Raw genomic sequence first — 9,674 nt, 5'->3', positions numbered from 1 at the left:
TCAGTCTGTTCTCATCACAGCAGCTCAGTGCTCATGTTAAAAATCTAAGTGAAGTGTTATGGGTTGTGTCCTCTCAATTTTATATGTTGAAGCCTTAAGCCCCCAGTATCTGAAAGCAGCTATACTTGGAGATCGGTTTCTTATATAGGTAATTAAGTTAAAATGAGGTCGGTAGGGTGGACCCTAATGCAATGTGACTGGTGGCCTTACAAGAACAGATTAGGACACAGGTATGTACAGAGGGGAAGACACAGAGAGAAGACAGCCATCTACATGCCAAGGAGAAAGGCCTCAGAAGAAACTGACCCTGCTGACACTTTGATCTTGGATTTATAATCTCCAGAATTTTGAGAAAATAAACTTCTGTTGTTTAAGCCACCCAATGTGTGATATTTTGTTTTGACAGCCATAGAAAACTAATACAGATTTTAGTACCTAGAAGTAAAGTACTGCTATAACAAATAGCTAAAGTGGAACATGGCTTTGGAAGTAGGGAGAAACTGGAAGAGTTTTGAGGTGCATGTTGGAAAAAGCTTAGATTGCCATGAAGAGATTATTGTACAAATAAGAATGTTAAAGGTGCTACTGGTGAGGTCTGAGATGGAAATGAGGAGCATGTTATTGAACATTAGAGGAAAGGCAACCCTTGTTATAATTATAAAGTGGCAGAGAACTGGGCCATATATTCTAGAATTTTGTGGAAGGTAAATCTTGGAAATGATAAAGTTGGATGTTTAGCTGAGAAGATTTCTAAGCAAGTATTAAAGGTCTGGCTTGGTTTCTGTTTATAGTAAAATATGAAATGAAAGAGATAAATTGAAGAAGTAATTGTTAAGTAAAAAAGAACCAAACTTGAAGATTTGGAAAATTCTCAGCCATATTGCAAAAAATAAAAAGTGTGTTCTGTAGAGAAACCCCAGGGTTTGGCTGGACATCCATTTGTTAAAGAGACTATAGGTATGACTCATGAATTCTATCAATCATGTCAGCAGAAACATTGCCAGCTTGGACTAAAGGGGAGAGGGACAAGAGAAAGAAAGGAAGGCTCTTGGATTTTTGGAATGCTATAGGGCAGGCCAATAGAGCTATCCAGTTGCAATCATGTATTAGCCTTTAAGAGAGTGAGAGAATGCCCCGAAGGTGATCAGAGATAAGCAGGGCTGCCACTGCCACTACAGCCCCAGAGGGCCCTGTGGTCAGTGGAGTGTGAGGCTGTCTCCTACCCAATCAGACAGGGTGGGAGTCACCTTAGTTTCAGCAAAACAGGCTGCTGCTGCCCACGGCCACATGGGATAGGTTACCCTTATAGTAGGGCCACCCCAGTATTGGGCCCAGAGGACCCAGAAGGGAGCCAAAAAGGATTATTCTTGAGCCCTAAAGTCGAATGGAATTCTGGCTAAGTTTTGGAACGGCTTGGGACCCATCACCCTTCTCTCTGATTTCTCCCTCTTGGAATGGGAATGTCTATCTTACACCTGTCCCACCATTGTAATTTGGAAGCAGATACCTTGTCTGGTTCCATAGGTTCACAGCTGGAGAGGAATTTTGCTTCAGGATGAATCATACCTTGAGTCTTAACCATACCCAATCAAGACGATACTTAGGTGAGACTTTGGACTTTAAGTTAGGGCTGGAACAAGTTAAGAGTTAAGACTTTAGGGGCTGTTGGGATGAGATGACAGTCCTTTTCACAAAAGAAAAGCAAGATTTGGAGGGAGTGTTATGGACTGAATTGTGTCCTCCAAAAAAAAAAAAATCATAACTTGAAGTTATAACCCCCAGTACTTCAGAATGTGACTATACATATGTATTTGGAGATAGGGCATCTAAAGACTTAATTAAGATACAAAGATCATATGGTGGGGCCAAATCCAATATTACTTGTTTTCTTGAAAAGATTAGAACACACACAGTACACAGACTGCCAGACGACCATTTGAGGACACAGCAAGAAGGAGAGAGTCCTCAGAAGAAACCTACCCTACTAGCACCTTGACTCTGGAATTCCAGTCTCCAGAACTGTAAGAAAATAAATCCCTGTTCTTTAAGCCACCCAGTCTATAGTATTTTGTTATGACTGCCCTAGCAACTAATATATGAAGTGATACAATTCCTCTGCTTAGAACTCCAATAGCTCTCCATCTTCCTGAGAGTTCTTACAGGGGTCTACAGGGTCCACAATCTGGCACCCAGATCCCAGGTATAGGGGGACCACTGAGTGTTGGAAAGATCTTAATTACTAGAAATCAAGAGCCTCCTGCTTTTTCAAGGGCTAGTTGTACTCTCCAAGGCCAATAGTGCCACTAATCTAATATACATTCCACTGGACAATAATATAAAAGTGTGCTTAGTGGTTGCCTTTGTAACCTCTCATTTTGTATTTTCACTTAGGGTATTTTCCTTTTGTTAATGCATTCTCTCTTTAGATGTGTCTACACTATTGATGAGGCTTTGGGCCACATAAACCTCAGATAAGTTATTTAAACTTTGTATATCTTAATTTCCTCATATATAAATTGGGAATAATAGTATCTGTTTTGTAGAGTCATTCATTATTTAGTCAGTAAATATGCATAGAAAAACTAATTGGTTCCAGGCACGTTGTAAAACTAAAATTAGGTAAAATACATAAAGCATTAAGTTTATAACTTGGTTTTATATTAGTTGCTCAATAAATGATATTATCAATTTATTATTATTTTTATTATTCTTGATGTTATGATGGAATGCTAATTATGCTCTTTAATCCAAGAAATGTTTTCTTTTTAAAGAGCTTTTGCATAGATGATCCCACGCATTGTTTGCTAATTTGTGAATTTAATCCTCAAAAATTTAATCCCATATTTTCCCAAGTTTATCACCCTTTCCCTCTTTTCTCTTCACATTCAAATTTCTTGAAAGAGTTAGCTATACTCCATCTCTACTCATTTCCCACTTATTTCTCAACATGTTCCACTCCAGTTTTTTACCTCCATCACTCCTCAAAACTTCATCATGGGTCATTTATGACCCCTTGTTAGTTCTATTGGCTAGCTACTAATGCCACAACAAAATATCACAGACTAAAAGGCTTAAACAACAGAAACATATTTTCTTACAGTACTGGAGACTGAAAATCCAAGACCAAGGTATCAGCAAGGTTGGTTTTTCCTGAGGCTTGTCTCCTTGCCCACCTTCTCCCTATGTCTTCACTTAGCCTTTCTGTCGTATGCAAGCATCCCTGGAGTCTCTTTCTCTTTTTGTAAGGACCCCAGGCATACTGGACTAGGGTCCCACCCTTATGACCTCATCTAACCTTAATTACCTCCTTGAAGGCCTTATTTCCAAAAACAGTTACATAGGGATTAGGGCTTCAACATATAAATTTGAGGGAATATAATTCAATCCATAATACACTAAGTAATATTTTCCTGTGCTTATTTTATTTGCCCTTACATGAGAATTCAAAAGTATTATCCACACTTACCTTCTTGAAATCTCTCTTCTCTGGATTTCTGCAGCCCCCACATGTTCCTAGTTTTTCTCCTAGTTTATTCTGACCACTTCATGGAATACCATATTCCACCATTTTCACTCTTGACAATTAAATGCTAAAGCTCTTTATGACTTTGACCTGAGTCCTTCACTTCTCACTTAATACTGTGCTCCCTTTCAATGTGTGAACTCATCCACCCACCTGAGCTTCATCCCACCAGTACGCAGAAAACTCTCAATTTTTTTTTTTTTAATATAGATCAGAACTGTTGACTTGACCTTGCCATGTACTTGCCCCTCCCTGGAAATTATCAAACATTGAGAAAAACACAGTTTAAGTGCTATCTTTTTTTTCTGTTCAGAAAGGTTGGCTGTACTGAAACTCATTTACCCTTTAAAATCACCACTCATTCCACTGTACCATCACACTCATAGGAGGGAATTTCCAGGGTAACCTCAGATGAACTTGTGTGGCCCTTTACAGAAGTGACCCACATATATAGTTCTTCTTGACATCAAGGTGACAGGGAAAGGGGAATTCCAAGCTTCAGAGTGCCTGAAAATAATTTATAAAAGTAAATTGATAACCATCTACAGTGCAAGCATCCTGTGACTATTATTTATGATTAAGGACTCTGAGGCTATTACACCACATTCTGCCAGTATGGAAGAGGGGAAATTTTTGAGTCTGGGCTGACTTGTTCATTTGCTGGGCTATGGTGAACAATTTTAAGATATTAAAACTCTCTAGATTTTAGATGTAATTATATAGTTCATGAGATAATATACTGCTAATTATTACTAATTAGAAATGAAAGTGGCAAAATCAAATCATTCACAAGTAACATATATGTTGAACATTTATACCAGGTATCAAACATTGTGCTAATGAGAGAGAGAGAGAGAGAGAGAGAGAGAGAGAGAGAGCAAGCACAGACTATAAGAAGGTCCCAAAGAGAAGTCCTCAACCTCACAGTGTCATGACTCTGCCTGGGCCAGCTTGTTAATTCCACTCAGAATCACTCCATGTATGTCTTAGACATGCACATCTTACCTTGCCAACCTTAAATAAACCCTGCTCATGTTTGTCCTCAGGCAGCCTGATTCTAAATACACAATTCTGACCATCCAAGTTCTTTTCACCAGGAATTATTTAATAACACATATTTTATGTTTGTCCTGAGGTAAATTAGCATAAGCAATAATTGTATCAATACGTCCAACAGAATTTTACTTAAGGGCATCTAACTTATCAAATGTCACATAATCAACACATCTGTATTTATATTCTGTCAAAGACACTTAACTCAAAATAGTTTCAATAGATATTGGTTGGCTCTTTCTTGGATTTTTTGGTTTCTCGCATTTTGGCTAACAAGTTTAATTTTACTTTTACTTTTTTCTTCTTTCTTTTTTATTGTTGTTCAATTACAGTTGCCCCCATTTCCCCCATTACTCTCTCCCACCCTACTAATCTTATTTTTAAAAATACGTAAAAATTTCCCTTTTTTAGGTGATGCAGAGCTCCTTGTGTCAACTCCATCATCAACAATGAGTTATGACATCTCACCAAACCTTATCTAAATCTTTAGGTTAAGGATAAATGGCATTTCAGCAGGAGCACCCAAACCAGTAAAAAGGAAAAAAAAAAAAATCTAACCATTAAGAATAATGGAGAAACAGATATGTTATGTAACTTATCTTTGAAGAAAAAATAAACAACTTCACCCCATTTCAAGTGGAGTTAAGTGGGCTCCAGTAAAAAGGAGACCAATTGTGCTGGAATGGTTTGTTCCTCCTCTGCCTGCCCCCTTTCTACTGAAGGCCTGTGTATGTTTCCTACATATGGGGCTCTCACTAAATTCAAAAGGAACTCAGGGAAGTAAAGATTTCCAAGCAAAAGGAAATGAGATGGGGATGAAAAATTGACTCCTGATTTGAGCTGAACTCACTCAGATGGCAAAAAGAAAAAAAAAAAAGTGACAATTTTGACCTTAGAAAGCAGCAGAGTAGTAAGAAAAGTCGACTTGAGCTCAACTCCAATTTCCTCTTTGATGGCTAAATAAATGTTAAATTACTTTGTAAATATTTTTAAATGACTGGTTTTGGAGTGGGAGTGGTGAGGAAAGAAAGGGGAAAAAAGGTTAACTACCACACATAAAACAACCAGCTCATACAGCCTATGGCCAATTTTTACAGCTGGATTATTAAACTTCTTGCAGAGTTGGGTGAGGAATGGGTTTATGATGTTACCATGGCATTGCTGTAGTTTTTTTGACAAAATATTGTGACACTGAAGCAAATGTATGTACAGCGGGAAGATAGGCACAGGGGTTGGAACAAGTATGAAGGAATTTAAGACCCTCACTAAATATTTCAGTGAAGAATGTCTCACTGAACTGTCATCGGGTTTAATTAGCTGTAGAATGAAAGATGAAGGGTTAATCCAAGGTCAGTGTGGAGGAGAATGAAGCCTGTAACACATGCAGCTATTTGATATTTGCTGATTGCCACACACTGGCCAATTAGAATAGTAAATTAACAGTGCCGGAAAGAAGGGCCACCTAGGTTTATTTTAAGTCAATCTGATATGATGGTGTTCAATATTTAATTTCCATATGTGTTACTTAAAATTCTTTACATCAGTCTAGTCATTTCTTCTGAAATGTTTTTTTTAAGATTTTATTTATTTATTTTTAGAGAGAGGAGAATGGAGAGAGAAAGAGAGGGAGTGAAACATTGATGTGCAAGAGATATATCGATTGGTTGCCTCTCACACACCCCCAACTGGGGCCCCGGCCTGCAACCCAGACATGTGCCCTGACTGGGAATCGAACCTGCAACCCTTTGGTTCTCAGGCTGACACTCAATCCACTGAGCCACACCAGCCAGTAAAATGTTAAAAATGACTGCCAAGTACTTAAGAAGCATTCTCTGATCATCAGTGAGATATAACTTGATTGAACTAATTTAAAAACAATCAAAGTTGTTTAATATTGTTTGGTGTCTATATTTGTCTATTTACACTACTTCAATTTTTTTCCTTATTCACAGGCAGAAAAAAACTGTTAGGTAGACATCTTTCTTTTTCAATATGTAAACTTCATGACAAGCTTATTTGAGTAGAACAAATTCTGAACTCTGTCTAAAATAAGGGAAGATTTGTCAGCCATATGAGCATTTCAAGCTTTCATTAACTGATTCAACAAATATTCCTTGAGCATCTGTTATGGGCCAGGCATTATGCAACACACTGTGTTCCCACTAATTAACAGGACAGATTCATCTAGTCTTCATAGAACTCTATGGGTTGGGACCTAGAACAATGGCATCTTTTCAGAGCAAACTCTCAGGTGGGCAGCACACCTGAACCAGCCATTTTAGTAAGTACAAACATACTGAATAGTTCTCTCATTTCTATTCTCTGATTTAACCACTAGATAGATGGTCCATATAAATTAAACACATGTACTTTCATAAAATATTAAAGACACATTTTGAACTTTCTTTCATTTTCCAGGATTTGTACTAATAGTATAACTTTACATATACAATCAAAGTGAGCAATTTAGTCTGGCTCAAGTGGTGTGAAAGAACAATTATTGCCTACTCACCACTCATGTAGTAGGGAAGAGAGAGGAAAATCAACTAACTTTAGCAAAGTCACAGAATAGTAAACTCCCAAAAGGTCCCTGAGTAATGTTAAAATGAAAAGTAAATGTGAGCCAACATTTAACCATGTTTTCACATTAGGTACAGACAACAATTCAAGCAAAGGTACACTCCAAGAAGCACTGACAATTCTAAGTGCACTGACCCATGAAAGATATCAGAAGGAACTCCATTTAGCAATAGGCTTAAAGAGAATGACCAAAGATGTACCTTGAGGAATACTGCAGCCTCTACCAGCTGCCCTTCCATGACTGACCTTGAAGCTTAAGGGCCTGACAACTGTGAACTTTAGCAGTTGTGGAAAAAAGATACTGCAGTTTCTTTACACCTATTTCAACAGCTCATGCAACTAATCCAGTTGAAACCTATTTACTGAATCTTATTTTGCAGCAGTTATTGTACTGGCTGTGGAGGATGTGGTCTTAGACAAGAATGAAACAAACTGTCCTTGGGTGGTTCAGTAAAATCAGTGTGGGGGGAGTGTGAGTTGGAGACCCAGATAGTTCAATACACTGAGTTTTTCATTGCATGAAGACGAGTCACCTTTCGCCTGGTCCCTCCCACTGAAAGTCTCTGTCATCAAGAAGACACAAGGATAAGGACTCTGCTCCATGAAGTCAGGTGTGGCTGACACATAGGGGAAAGTGTCTTGGAGGTCCCTACCTACCCAGCATTCTGCATGTGGCAAGAGGTCACAGAGGGCCAGAGACCCTAGCACCTTTTCTGTCCTTGGCTAGTCTTCACTACTTATAACAGCTACTCAGAACTAGTAAATGGGTATAGCCAAACTGGCAATGGTATTCACATTTTACCTCCCTTGATTGCTCAAAGCCAAATACTCCTTGGGAACCATCTCCTTCTGCAAGTGGAGGTAGGAGCATATGTTTTTGTGTCTGGAAGAGACAACTGGAAGAACAAGAACAGGGGTCACAGTGCTCATGGTTAAATGACATAAATTTTCATGGGATTCTTAGTTGATTGCCTCATAGATTCTCAAACTAAACTGACACTACTCATTTTACTGACTCATGGATGTTCATCTTCCACAAGGAGTAAATCCACCTCCTTTAAACTAGTAGAAAGCAAAACAACATAAAAAATTCTACCTAAAAAGAATTTCTCTCATTGCTAAATACTTAAAACCAGTTTGGGCATTAGTTGTCTACTCCTTGAAAGAAAGGATGTTGGCCACCAGCTCAGAAGTGTACATGTTTCTGCAATGTGAAAAGTTGATGGCACAGTTAATCTGCTTCACTTAACCTTGGTTAACCAGGCAATTATTACCCTGTTGGTAGGAAAAAAACACTTCCACAAATATAACTCTCTAATAAAGTCAAATAGAATGATTGTTTGAATGTGATTAGTACTTTTTAAAGTTATAATTGTGTATTCAGCATAACAGAAAAGCAATTTAAGAAAATGCTGACCCTGAAACTCCAAAGCCGTTGGGATCTTCTTGAAGTCTATGGGAGAAGAAAACAAAGGTGAACTTGAATTTTTATTTGCTATTGGGAAATCAAATAATAAGTAGGGGTTATCACTAAGATCTTCTTGTTGATAATCACTCAAAGTTTTTGTAACCTAAACTCTCTGTGACTGCTTCGACTAGTATTTATTGAATGCTGTCAAAGAACAAGACCCTGTACAGGGATAATTTAAAGATAATACAATTCTTATTGAAGATTTCATACATAGGGATTAAATCTTATTGACAGAGTGGGGTATAAGTTGTGCTTGAGCTTATATGTAAAGACATTTCTGTCAGGGGTTTGGTTCTCTTATCTGTAAATGCTCCTATTGGGGTAACAGTGCCAATTAAAGCCAACCAAACTGTTGTACTTTGACATATTTTTTAAAAAGGGAGCTCTAACAACAAAAATTTTCTGATACAAATGAAGTGGTAAAACAAAAGATATTTAGTCTACTTTCTCAAAGAAACTTTTGTGCTGACTTTTGAAAGACCCATTAAGGCAGCAGCTGAAGCTCTCACTTGGACATGGGTGTTTGTTTGTGTTGTTTTAATACCAAACTTGAGGGTGAATTCATTTAGGTCATGGTTTTGAGTGACTTGAACTTTCTTTGACAATGGACAGGTAAATCTACTTACAAATGGCCATGACATAGAAAACATATTTACACATATACATACCTAATACATGGGTAAATAATGCACGTCCCAGGTTAAGCACCTTCAGTTTGCATGATAGGGAGGCCTTTAGGGAAAATGTAGATGCTAAACTCTTCTAGGTCTGGGATTACATCCAGTGGATCAAGTAGTCAGACACAATTGGGAAGGAGCCAACACAGCTATAGTTGGCAGGGAGCATAATCATGGGGAGGCTGGGAGCTTTGGCGGAGCTTCAAATGACAAGATTATGATTTTTGAGGTTAAAATTAATGGTAATGAGGAGCTATTGGAAAATTTTGAAATGTGGGTGGGCTTAATTATTTAATAGAGGTGATATAAATGGCCTCAGATGGTAACAGTGATTATTCTTGTGCAGTTGCTGTTTTTCTGACCCTCAAAT

Source organism: Pteronotus mesoamericanus, unplaced genomic scaffold (genome assembly GCF_021234165.1).
Source record: "Pteronotus mesoamericanus isolate MK-2021 breed Mesoamerican mustached bat unplaced genomic scaffold, CSHL_Meso_final scaffold_31, whole genome shotgun sequence".
In the NCBI taxonomy this organism is placed as follows: domain Eukaryota; kingdom Metazoa; phylum Chordata; class Mammalia; order Chiroptera; family Mormoopidae; genus Pteronotus; species Pteronotus mesoamericanus.
Note: the sequence above shows the minus strand (reverse complement) of the source record.